Here is a 13,215-nt window from a genome sequence, read left to right on the forward strand (position 1 = left end):
CCTCCACTTACTCTTATCTTACCTTGAAGCATGTAACATAAACATATTTCCCCAAATAATATCCATTTTTAAAGCTGTTTTATAAGGGCGTCATAAGAACTGAGTTGCAAGATTAAAACAAATAAAGAATGCAATATATTCTGCCCCATGATACAGTAAGCACTTATCTGGGAAGCTGTGATTTATCATTTCATATCAGAATTTATGATACTACATTGTGTTTAAACTTCCCTAAATAACAGTCTTAGCAACTGTAGTGCATATATGAATCATGCAGTTATTTTTCACTGATCATTGTTTCATTTATATTATTGTCTTGATAAACTTTCTAGTCAAAGTCCATGTAATTTGATTTCCATAAATAGACTTCCAGACAGATGGATTAGCTAGACATTTCTATGTGCATTGTGGGCAATTTTTAAGGTATTACAAATGTTGTAAAGGTATAGCTATTGTTATTTATTCATAAAATAAAGAGTTACTGAACAACTTTCTGTGTTGTAATAATATAATAAATATTACCCTAAACCCTAACCTAAAAGAATTTTCCTTGGTGATGAATCCAGACTTATAATACTTAAGCAACTGTGGTTTAAGTAATGTTTATGATGCACTAGCTTGAATGAAAGCAGCATGTAAGACCTCTCCTATATGTACTTCTTCAGCTGGGGATCAGCATCTAATATTAGGATACAAGCACTAGGGTAAGAAGTTACAGATGTATGAAAAGTTTACACCTGCATGATGATATCTTGCTGAGTACATTGACAGTTAAAGTGTGGGAGCTTCTTTGTTGGCTTAGCTCATTTCAGGGGACAAAGTTGTTTAGAGTTTTTGAAGTTTTTGTTCTGTTAGTTTTATTACTTTTAAAAAAGAATTAGAAGTTCTTGAAGTGAAATTGGAGGGATAATATATGCATTGTAATGAATAAATTAATGCTTACCTTTAACACAATTAAAGGAAATAGATCCATAACTTACACCATCATCCTTTCCATAATACTTATGATAATAGAAAGGATTCATCCTACATATCACTTGGAGATAACTCAACCAAATCTTGCATGAATTACTTTCAACTCTTGATGCTGCTTGAGTAAAGATAAAAAAAAAGACTAGTTTCTTTTACTTTACAGTATAGCCTGTCAGCAATAACACCTGTTTGTCTTTTCTCAAAATTAGAGAAAGGATTTCCTGTGGGTTGCTTTTCAGGTGAAAAGAAATAAAAAAAGTAGTTTGTTCAACTCCTCTTCTACTAAAATCAGTTGCAAGATTCTTTTTATTTATACTAAATGCATGCAAAATTAGCTTCCAAAGTACACAAAAGTAGCTACTTTTTCTTCTTACTTTGTTATTGCCAGAAGGTACAAAAGAGACAGCAGGAAATACCTGGGGGGGGAGGGGGAAGGGGGAAAAGTACCCTGTTTTCCCGAAAATAAGATATCCCCTGATAATAAGCCCAATCGGGCTTTTAAGCACATGTGCTAAAATAAGCCTGCCCCCCAAAATAAGCCCTCCACGAAAATATTTAAATGCAGAGCTGGAAATCAGGTAAGATGGCAAGAGGAGCCCCATCTTGCTCCACACACCCCAAAATAATAAGACCTCCCCAAAAATAAGGCCAAGTGCTTATTTCGGGGTTCAAAAAAATATAAGACAGGGTCTTGTTTTTGGAAACACAGTAAACATTTCTTTTAAATCAGCAGCCATGTAATAGAATAGTAGAGTAGAAATTAAAGCTTCCATTCATTTTATCCATTTATCCATTCATTAAAATAATTACAGTACTCACATTTGACTTATTAATAGAAATTCAGTTAAACAGAGAATTTTTTTTTCTGAAAAAGTAAAACATCATCAAGACTTCAAGCCACAACCATATAAGAAAGGAGCCAAGAGCAATATACAAGAATGTGAAGCCATGGGGGGAGCAAAGCCGAAGACTACAGACTCGGGAGATATTCGGCAATTCTGCTCGTCACTTCAAAAAACCCTACATGACAATTAAGTTTTTATCTTGGAATGTGAATGGACTAAACTCACCACAGAAAAGGAAGAAATTATTTACATACCTGAGACAATTTAATAATGACATAATTTGCTTACAAGAAACTCATGTTAGAACACAAGATCAAAAACATTTGATAAACTCAAGATTAGGAACACACTTTATAGCTTCTAACTTGGAAAAAAAGAATGGTGTGGTTATTTACATAAATAAAAGACTGTCAGCTAAAATTATAGAAGCAGATGAAGGCAGCAGGTTTATAGCAATTGAATTGCACACAGCAACTGGCTTAATTCTAGTGATTGGAATTTATGCTCCTAATCAACAACAGGATAATTTTTACAAAACTTTACATTCTAAAATATTGCAATGGGACTATATATCCATTTTAATCATGGGAGATTGGAATGGAATAATTGATTCTAAAATAGATAAAAAGAGCTTGGCGAAGTCAAGGATTAGACTACCACAGACTTTTTTTGACATGAAAGAAGATTTGGAATTAAAAGATATTTAGAGAATACATAACCCAAAAGAATTGGACTTTACCTTTTTTTCAGATAGACACAGATCTTTTTCTAGGATTGATTTTATTTTATTATCAGCTGATTTACTTATAAAAACAAAAAGAACAAAGATTTTTCCAAGGACTTTAACCGACCACAGCCCGGTATGGATAGAAATTGAGATGGGAAAGACTGAGAGAAGATCATGGAGATTAAATGAAAATCTGTTCAGATATGAAAAAAATATTATAGAACTTAAAAAACAGATGAAAGAATTTTTTGAAATGAATTTGAATAAGGGCACCCCTATTGAAATTGTGTAGGATGCGAGTAAAGCATATATGAGAGGGGTACTCATTCATATGAACTTTAAACATAAATTGAATCGACAAAAGAAAAGATTTGAAATGGAAGCAGAAATAAAGAATAAAGAACAGTTACTTATAAAAAACCCAACAGATGAAAGAATACGAGGAGCTATAAAACTTTTGAAAGATCAATTTCAAATGCTTATGGCGGAACAAACAGCAACAAATTTACAATTTGCGAAACACAACACTTTTTGCAACGCTAATAAACCGGGCAGATGGTTGGCTTATACACTAAGGAAAAAACAGAGTACACGGATTATTGATAGTATTGATACTGGAGGGAAGGAAATTTCCCAACAAAAATTAATTAAAGAAGTTTTTGTGGATTATTATACCAAACTATATGCCAAAGATGTCACACAGAGTGGACTTACAGAGAAATATCTAGAAAATAAAAGAGTTACAAAAATTACCAGTCAACAAAAGGAGAGAATGGATTATCCTATAACAGTTGAGGAGATTATGGCCACAATTAAACAATTGAAAACAGCTAAAGCTCCTGGGACGGATGGTTTAACTGCGGTATACTATAAAACTTTGCAAGCAGAAATGGTTGAACATCTTAAAGACTTATTTTGTAACATACAACAAGGGGGTAATATACCCCCATCATGGAAAACAGCTTATATTTCTTTGATACCGAAAGAGCAAATAGGTCCTAAAAAACCTGAGAATTTTAGATCAATATCTCTTTTGAATAATGATTATAAAACATTTGCAAAAGTATTAGCCAACAGGTTGATGCCAGTTATCCAAGAGGTGATTCATTGTGACCAAGCAGGATTTATAGAAGGCAGATACATGAAGGACAATGTAAGGCAAGTTATAGACTTGTTGGAATATCTTGAGAAAAATAAACAGATCCCTGCAGTGCTGGTTTTCTTGGATGCAGAGAAGGCCTTTGATAGAGTGGATTGGAATTTTCTATTAAAGACTTTAAAAAAGATGGACTTTGGGGATCAATTTATACAGGCGGTTTCAGCAATCTATCAAGAACAAAAGGCACAGATTATTATTAATGGAAGTTTGACAACAGATTTCAATATTGAAAAAGGAACAAGACAAGGTTGTCCGTTATCCCCATTGTTATTTATTTTAACATTAGAAGTCTTGTTGAATACAATACGGGATTCGAGCACCTTGAAAGGAATAGTGATAAGGCAAGAGGATTACAGAATAAGGGCATTTGCAGATGATCTGGTTGTTACCCTAACACAGCCGGTGGAATCAATAATCCAGATGAAAGACATTATGGTACAGACTATGGTACAGTATCAGGATTTAGACTGAACCAGAAAAAAACTAAGATGATAGTTAAAAATATGACACAAGATCGAAAACATGAACTTGAAAGCAAGGCAGGTTTTGAGATAGTACCAAAGGTTAAATATCTAGGAGTTCAGGTTGCAGAATCAAATATGAAATTGTTTCAAAATAATTATGAGGTGTTGTGGCGAGACGTACAGAAAGATATGGAGACTTGGAAAAAACTGCAGCTGTCTTTACTTGGAAGAATAGCAGCAGTTAAGATGAACATTTTGCCAAGATTTCTTTTTTTGTTTCAAATGATTCCGGTGCTTAAAAGTGATAAACAATTGAAAGAATGGCAAAGAGGACTGAATAAGTTTGTCTGGAACGAGAAAAAACCGAGAGTGAAACTGAAAATTATGCAAGATGTTCCAGAAAGGGGAGGCCTTAAACTTCCAAACCTACAATTATATTATGAAGCAGCAGCTTTGACGCAAGCAAGTGATTGGTTTGGAAAGAAAAAGACTGGAATATTGAATATAGAAAGTTTTGATCTTGAATTTGGTTGGCATGCTTACTTATTTTATGAGAACAAAGTGGATAAAGTATTTAAAAGCCACATACTTAGAGACTCTTTGATGAGAGTTTGGAAGAAGCACCGACTCAAATGGGATTACAAAATACCGCTATGGCTGGATCTTGGTCATATCATGTGGAATACAAATATAATGTCACTCGGGGGGGGGGGTTATATAAAGAAGTTCTTTTTGCAGATGCGGGCAGATGGCAACTGAAGACTTTAGAAACGCTGTTGGAAGAAGGAATTAATTTAACTTGGTTACAGTATAATCAACTTCAATTGAGATGGAAAGAGGACCAAAAAACTGGTATAATGATGCATGAGGAAGAATTGGTTAGACATATAAAAGAGAAAGGTCCAATGCATATTAAAAGGGTTTATAATGTTTTGTTAGAAAGAGATTCAGAAACTGAATTGGTTAAAGATTGCATGATAAAGTGGGCACAAAATTTTGCAGAACCAGTGATGTTGGAAACATGGGAAAAAATATGGGTTCAGAATGTTAAATTTACACAGTCGCAGAATTTGAGAGAAACTTTTTATAAAATGTTTTATAGATGGCATTTAGATCCTAAGAAACTGTCATGCATGTACCCTAATGTTCAACCAAAATGCTGGAGATGTGATTGCCTAGATGCCACATATTATCATGTGTGGTGGACCTGCAAGAAAGTGAAGGCTTTTTGGATAAAAATCTGGTGGGTTATGCAGAATGTTTTGAGGAAAAAAATTCAGTTTTCTCCACAATTGTTTTTATTGGGTATAGTTAAGGGTTTTACATTGGGTGAAACAAAGTTGATATTGTATATGATAACAGCAGCGAGATTACTGATAGGTCAATATTGGAAAAATGAAGCTATGCCTACTATTGAGGAATGGACTTTGAAGATGGCCAGCTTTGCAGAGATGGCGAAGATTTCAGCATATTTAAAAGATCGCTCACAAGAGACTTATGTATGGGAGTGGAAAAAGTGGATAGATTATGTGCAGAATAAATATCAAACTAGGAAATATCAGATAGCTTTTAACTGAAAGTATTATATAGATAGTATTATATAGAGATAGAATAATTGAATTTTGTGAAGATGTGAAAAATATATAGGGGGTGGAGGGATTCAAGTTTTATAAAAAGAGGATTTTGATTTGGATTATATTTTGTGGAAGTCCGGGGGGAGGGGGGGTTAGGGGGGGTTAGGGAGGGTTAGGGAGGTTAGGGAGGGTTGGGGGGGGAAATTGGGGAGAAAATGTAATTGTAAAACTTTTTCAATAAAAAAAAAAGACTTCATAATAAACAGGTTCAGTGTAGCCCAAAACCTATGCCACTATATTGATTTATTTTTTGTCTGCCCAAAGATGTACAAGCATAATACAGATGTGTGAACTATGTTACCTATCTCAAATTCATGGATTTGCAAATCTTTTCAAAATTAAGACATTTCAAAATTGAAACATCCATACAACACACAGAGTATCTGGTGCTCATATATTTGCAAATGTTACACTCCTATTACCTATGCTACACTGGCTTTCAGTTTTCTTCTGGATTCAATTCAAGATGTTGATTATCAACACCTATAAAGTCTTACATGACACTGGACTTGATTATTTTCAGGACCACCTCTTCCAAAGAATATATCTTTCCCATTGGAATGGATAGGGTAGGCACGCTTCAGATGTAGTGGGACCTTCAAAGTGTGCTATTTCCATGGCTGTCCCTATTGTATTGAACACCCTCCCCATGGCAATACAGCAGACCTCCCCTCTCTTTTAGTCTTTGAAAATCCATCAAACCTGGCTTTTTAAGGAGATGCTGGAATATATTAGAACTGAATTGAAAGAATGGAACAATGGTGATTGATACTTGCTGTGGAACATCTTAAAGGGATGGTTCAGATGCAGGTATTTTATTTTGTTGATTTGTTTGATAAAAAAAAACACACAAGGATGCATAGAGAGACATACACTAAGGCTTCAAGCAGTTCTTCAGAGTTTCAATAAGCTCAGTCTTTAGGTTAAGCAGGAAAAAACCCTTTTGAGTTGCCATACAAGACAATGAAGTACACAATCATTTTCTTAACAATATTACTACTAAAACTGAAGTTAACTTGGAGCCTGTCTTATATCACATGAAAAAAAAATTAAAGGTATTTAGATTTTATTATAGCTTTTGGTAAATAAGGAGGGGAAAGCAAAATATATTCAACTCACTTAAACAGTACATATTGTTGCTTGGGAAATATGTATTCTAAGATGGAATTAATTTCATGAATTCAACAAGGAATGAAGAATCAATTCACTTCACTTTTTATTATCTTGCTCCAGATTGGACTCATACAATCTTAGCAGGAAGGTTGCACAGATTAACATAAAATGCAAAATATTTCTAAGATTCAAGGTAACCGCTCATTTAAAATTTCACTGTGTTTGCAATTTTGTATGTCTTTTTTTTTTACTTTTCACACTTAGCCCTACAGCCTTTGTATAGAATTAATGACAAAATGATTGAAAAACCGAATAAGCTTTCAATCAAAGCTTATTGTAGCTGTTATTGTAGCTGTTATAAACTGACCATTACTGGAAAAGCCATAAAGATTCAGCTATATTTATTATTCTCATAATTAGTACTCATGATCTTTTTATCCTTTCCCTTCTCCTTCTCCTTTTCCTTGTCCTTCAGTTCTATATCAAATCTATATTAAAAAAAAAATAATTCCAAGTAAGAACACTTTTGGTGGGTGTTCATTTTTTAAAAATCCTATCATAATTTCCATTGTGAAAGACATTCTTTCAGATATTTCACCAGAACATTGGTTGTTTATTTTTTTTTAATAACATGCAAAAAATATTTTTCTCTAATTTGCAGATGCCTCTATTTAGTCTAACTTGGCTACTTTTGAAAAATCTTTGCAAAATGGCCAAAACAAAAATATAAACCAAATACCTTGAAACAAATAAACAAACAAAAAATAGAACAAAGCTTTCTGGAAGAAGGAAGTAGTAAACCACCTTCTTGTTACTGCCAGAGGAGAAAAAATAAAGTGAATGTGTCTATGCAATCATATACAATAGGACTAGCAAGAGAGTTAGAAAGAAACAATGAAGATAGAGAAAGTGCCTATGGAATACAGTGAAAGCAAATCAGTGAAAGCAAATGAGTGAACACCTGTAAAAAAAAAAAAAGACAAATATGGCCAAACAAAATTCTATCAATTGTCCTACTGTTTAATTCCTTGCACTTCAACTTCCTGAAGTCTCTCCATTTTGAGTTTATGAAGAAACCAAAGTCTCAGATAATATCTATTAACATTTTCTTTAGGATTCTTGTGACATGGTATTCACAATAAAGACTGGTAATCAATGAATTAATGAATTAAAACATAAAAATCAACAAAACATGATATTAAAGTGAGAAAGGCAAAATTTAATTTTCAATTTGGTGACAGATATGAAAAAAAGAACATTCAGTAACATATATTATAATTCTCAGTATGGATCTCAAGCAAAATGTGATACTTAAACTAATATGTATGTTTAATTGAAATCTGAATGCATTTATTTATTTATTTATTTATTTATTTATTTATTTATTTATTTATTTTTGCGATTTATATGCTGCCATTCTCCTGAAGGACTCAGGGTGGCTTATAACAACAATCAATAATACAAATCACAAAATAACAAAATAAGTTAAAAACCCCTTAAAAACTATATTTAAAATTATTACAGTTTGTGCAATCCCTAGCAGAACAAATTATTTGATGGAAGAGCCACATCTTCAGTTCGTGGTGAAAGGAGAGGAGGTCTGGGGCTATCCTGACTTCGGTGGGCAAATCATTCCAGAGGGTCAGCACTCCGACAGAGAATGCTCTCCCCTTGGGAGCCGCCAGTTGACATTGTTTGGCCGGCGGCACCCTGAGGAGGCCTGCTCTGTGGGAGCGCATGGGATGGTGGGAGGAAGGCAGAAGATGGTCCTGCAAGTACCCCAAGCCTAAGCCATGTAGGGCTTTATAGGTAAGCACCAGCACCTTGAAACAGACCCGGAAGGCAACAGGCAGCCAGTGCAGTTTGCACAGGAGAGGTGTTGCACGGGAGTAACAAGGAACTCCCATAACTACCCGCGCGGCCGCATTCTGGACCAGCTGGAGCCTCCGGATGCATCTCAAGGGGAGCCCCATGTAGAGGACAGTGCAGTAATCCAACCGGGAAGTAACAAGGGCGTGGGTGACCATGGCGAGGGCATCTCGGTCTAGGAAAGGGCGCAACTGGTACACAAGACATATTTGTGCGAAGGCCCCCCTGGTTACAGCCGTCAGATGGTCATCCATGGACAGCCGAGAATCCAGGAGGACACCCATATTGCGAACCCTAGTGGAGGGGGTAAGAGTCTCCCCTCCTATCACTGATGGTACCTCTAGATCCTGAGATGCTGGCATCCACAGCCACTCAGTCTTGGATGGGTTGAGTCTGAGTCTGTTCCTACCCATCCAAGCCCACACCGCCTCCAGGCAATGGGACATCATGGAAAGGGCATCCCTAGGGTGATCCAAGGTGGAGATATAAAGCTGGGTATCATCCACATATTGGTGATACCTCACCCCAAAACCACGAATGATCTCACCCAGCGGCTTCATATAGATATTAAAGAGCAGGGGGGAGAGAACCGATCCCTGAGGTATTATTGCTTACTGCATAATTAACTATTTATTTATTTATTTATTTATTTATTTATTTATTTATTTATTTATTTATTTATTTATTTATTTATTTATTTATTTATTTATAGATCCTTTGTTTTCTGAATCCTTAGAGCTGGAAAACCAGACTGGAATAACAGAGTTTATCCTGTTAGGACTCTCGAAATGATCAATACAGAGATAATTTTTTTCTCTTTTTATTTTTGATATATTTTTTAGTCACCATCCTGGGAAATACAACTGTTATATTAGTGGTCAAGTCTGAACTTCACCTTCAGACCCCCATGTTCTTTTTTCTCAGCCATTTAGCTTTTGTTGACATCTGCTATTCTTCAATCACTGTTCCCAAAATGCTGGCAAACTTCATAAAAAAAGCAAAGAACCATTTCCTGGGAAGGATGCATAGCACAAATTTTCTTTTTTCTACAAACCTGCAGAAGTGTTCATTCTCTCAGGAATGGGATATGATCGTTATGTGGCCATATGTGATCCACTTCATTACAGTAGATACTTGACAAGAGAGATATGCAATAAAATGGTGGGTGAAGCATGGATTCTAGGTTTCTTATGTGCTACAGGGAATGTCCTGCCTTTGCTAAATCTCATCTTTTGCAGCAACAATATAATCAGACACTATAATTGTGAGCTTCCTTCAGTCTTGGCCTTATCTTGTGCTGAAACTCTCACTAATTACATTGTTCTTCTAATATTTGTGTTGATGTTTGGTTTTAGCTCATTTCTTTTCACCCTTATCTCTTACATTCATATTATTTCAACCATCCTGAAAATTAAATCAACAGAGGGCAGGCATAATTTTTTTCCCCACATGCAGCTCACACCTCTTTGTTGTGGGCTTATTTTACATTACAGCTTTAGTTTGTTATATGAAATCAAGTTCAGAATCATTCATAGATCTGGACAAAGTGATCTCTATTCAATATAGTATTTTAACACCCATATTAAATCCAATCATATATATATACAGCATAAAAAACAAAGAGATCCGTGCTGGTGTAAAAAAACTATTTGTAAAATATAGGTCCATTTTTTTAGTCACGAAAAAAGTCTTGGCTGCTTTTGATATAAAAGCCCAACAGCTCCAACAATGAAAAGAAAAAGAAGTAATGGGACAGCAGGAATAACTGTTGCTACTTTCCCCAAGTCCTCAACATTAGAATTATGCTCTGATATGAGGGTATGAGGGTTTCTTGTTGCATCCTGCGGTAATAGTAATGCATAATTCAAAGGAAACACAGTAGTGTCATACTGATATCAATTTGAATCACTTTTTAAAGAATAGAGAAAAAATATCCACTATTTTCTTTTTTGTTGCCATATGCGTATAATAGTGTTTTTATTAGCTATTTATAGTAAATGATACCATACCTTTATTTTTTGCATTTTAGTCTCTCAGAATAGAATATCATTATGTATGTATTGGATCTTATACTAATGCATGATTCCTCCAAAACATAAAGAGAATAAATAATAATTTACCCCACACAGACACACATAAAAAAGCAAGGATGAAAATAATGCTGCACAGATAGAATGTTATCTGGACTGAGGGCTACTGCTTATTTTAATCCAATGCTTCATGCTGGGTTGGATTACCCAATTTATCCCTTTAATGCACCTTTAACTGGAATAAGCCCATTTGTACAAATCTTGTCAAATCATGAATCTCCATAACAATATGGAGAAGCAGCATTCATATATGAAAATATTAAAAACAAAACTCAAGGGTGAATTTCTCAAATAGATTGCATTTCTGTGTGTCTTCAAGTTAATGCTGATATTTAGTGGCTACCTGGACTGATTCTTGCAGTTTCCTTGTTTTATTTCAAAAGTGATTTGAAATTTCCTTCCTCCTAGTGCTGAGAAAGACTGGCTGTCCCTAAGCCTCTGCATCAGGGGTGAAATGCTCCCAATTTGGACCGGATCGCCCGATCCTGTAGCAATGGCAGCGGGTGGTTCGGAGAACTGGTAGCAAAAATCCCTGCCCCCCACCCCATGCCAGGCTGAGCTGCACGATGATCAGAGGCTTTTTTAAAAACTTTTAAAATCATTTTTTCTACAACTCTTTGGCTGAAAAAATGCTTTTAAAAGTAAAAAAAAGAGCCTCTGATGATCGCATGGCTCAGCTGGGCTCATCAGAGGCTTTTAAAAGCATTTTTTTTTACAAACTCTTTGGCTGAAGAGGTTGTAGAAAAAATACTTTTAAAAGTTTTTTTTTAAAGTTCACCACGTCCACCCAGTCATATTCCCCCCATCAAGCCAACCCACAGAACCAATAGTAACAAATTTTACCTTTCACCACTGCTCTGCATGTAATGAAATTGAGAAAGAGAAGAAGTGATGCTGCCTAGAAAAGAACCAACCCACCTCAATGGATCAAGCAAAGTGGCAGGTGGGAAGTTTGTACTTTCATACTTAAGGATTGCCACAAAGAAGAGGGAATCAATCCATTCTCCAAAAAGAAAAGCAAGACAAGAAGCAATCGATAGAAACTAATCAAGGAGAAAAGCATCCTAGAACTGAGGAGAAATTTCTTGACAGTTATCACAATTTATCAGTGCAATGACTTGCCTCCAGAAGTTGTGCAGATAGAAGTTTTTAAGAAGAACTTGGACAGCCATTTGTCTGAAATGGTATAAGCTTTCTTGCCTAAGCAGGTTGGACTAGAAGACCTCCAAGGTCCCTTACAACTCTCTTATTCTGTTTTTTTCTGTAATATAGATTCTCCCCATCTCACAGTATTCTGCTTTTATTGTTATTCAGAATGTGCTTTATTTGCATTTTAGTATCATTCACTGATGGCAAGTGAAACACATCACAAAGTTTTTAATTCACATTATTCAGTGCAGTCTCGGCACATGAAATCTTCTCAGTTGGAGAACCAAAAGCATACATAGTTTTTATTTATTTATTTATATTTATTTATTTTGTTGAGTACGTATTAGATAATATATATAAGTATATGCATGAATTGAATACATAAAATGAATACAATTAAAGAGAACATTAGGACAGGGACGGTAGGCACACTGGTGCACTTATCCATGCCCCTTGAAGATCTCTTAGGAATGGGGTGAGGTCAACAGTACCCAATCTAAAGTTGAAATTTTTGGGGTTTGGGGATGAAACCACAGAGTCAGGTAGTGCATTCCAGGCATTGACCACTCTGTTCCTGAAGTCATATTTTCTGCAATCGAGTTTGGAGCGGTTCACTTTAAGTTTGTATCTATTATGTGCTTGTGTATTGTTGTGGTTGAAGCTGAAATAGTCATTGACAGGTAGGACATTGTAGCAGATGCTATGCTTAGTATCTGAAGGTGGTCATATTGAAGGTGGTGTAGTTCTAAATTTTCTAAGCCCAAAATTTCAAGTCTGGTGGCATAAGGTATTTTATTTTTTTCTTTTGCTTTTCTGTTTATTAACCTTTGGTTTTAATATTATCTCTATATTATCTCTATATTTAATATTATCTCTTTGAAAAGCCTCTGATGATCCCAGCTGAGCCGCGCGATCATCAAGTAAAAAGGAGATGTTTTATATGATACTTTCATAAAACCCAGTGAATCGTAAAATTACTTTTTTACTTTTAAAAGCATTTTTTTGTCGGAAGAAGTTGTAGAAAAAATGCTTTTAAAACTAAAAAAAAAAAAAAGCCTCTGATGATTGTGCGGCTCAGCTGGGCATTGGGGGGGGCAGGGATTTTTGCTATCGGTTCTTTGAACCAACCGCCGCCATCGCTACCAGATCGGGTGATCCGGTCCGAACTGGGAACATTTCACCCCTGTTTTAAA

The 13,215-nt window shown here is 35.3% G+C and overlaps 1 pseudogene; it reads left to right on the forward strand.

Annotated features, from left to right (window-relative positions):
- The first annotated feature begins 9,863 nt into the window (after positions 1-9,863).
- Positions 9,864-10,515, forward strand: LOC117668780 (olfactory receptor 5V1-like; annotated as a pseudogene).
- Positions 10,516-13,215: the final 2,700 nt, after the last annotated feature.

Source organism: Pantherophis guttatus, chromosome 4 (genome assembly GCF_059756535.1).
Source record: "Pantherophis guttatus breed Tessera chromosome 4, ASM5975653v1, whole genome shotgun sequence".
Taxonomy (NCBI): Eukaryota; Metazoa; Chordata; class Lepidosauria; order Squamata; family Colubridae; genus Pantherophis; species Pantherophis guttatus.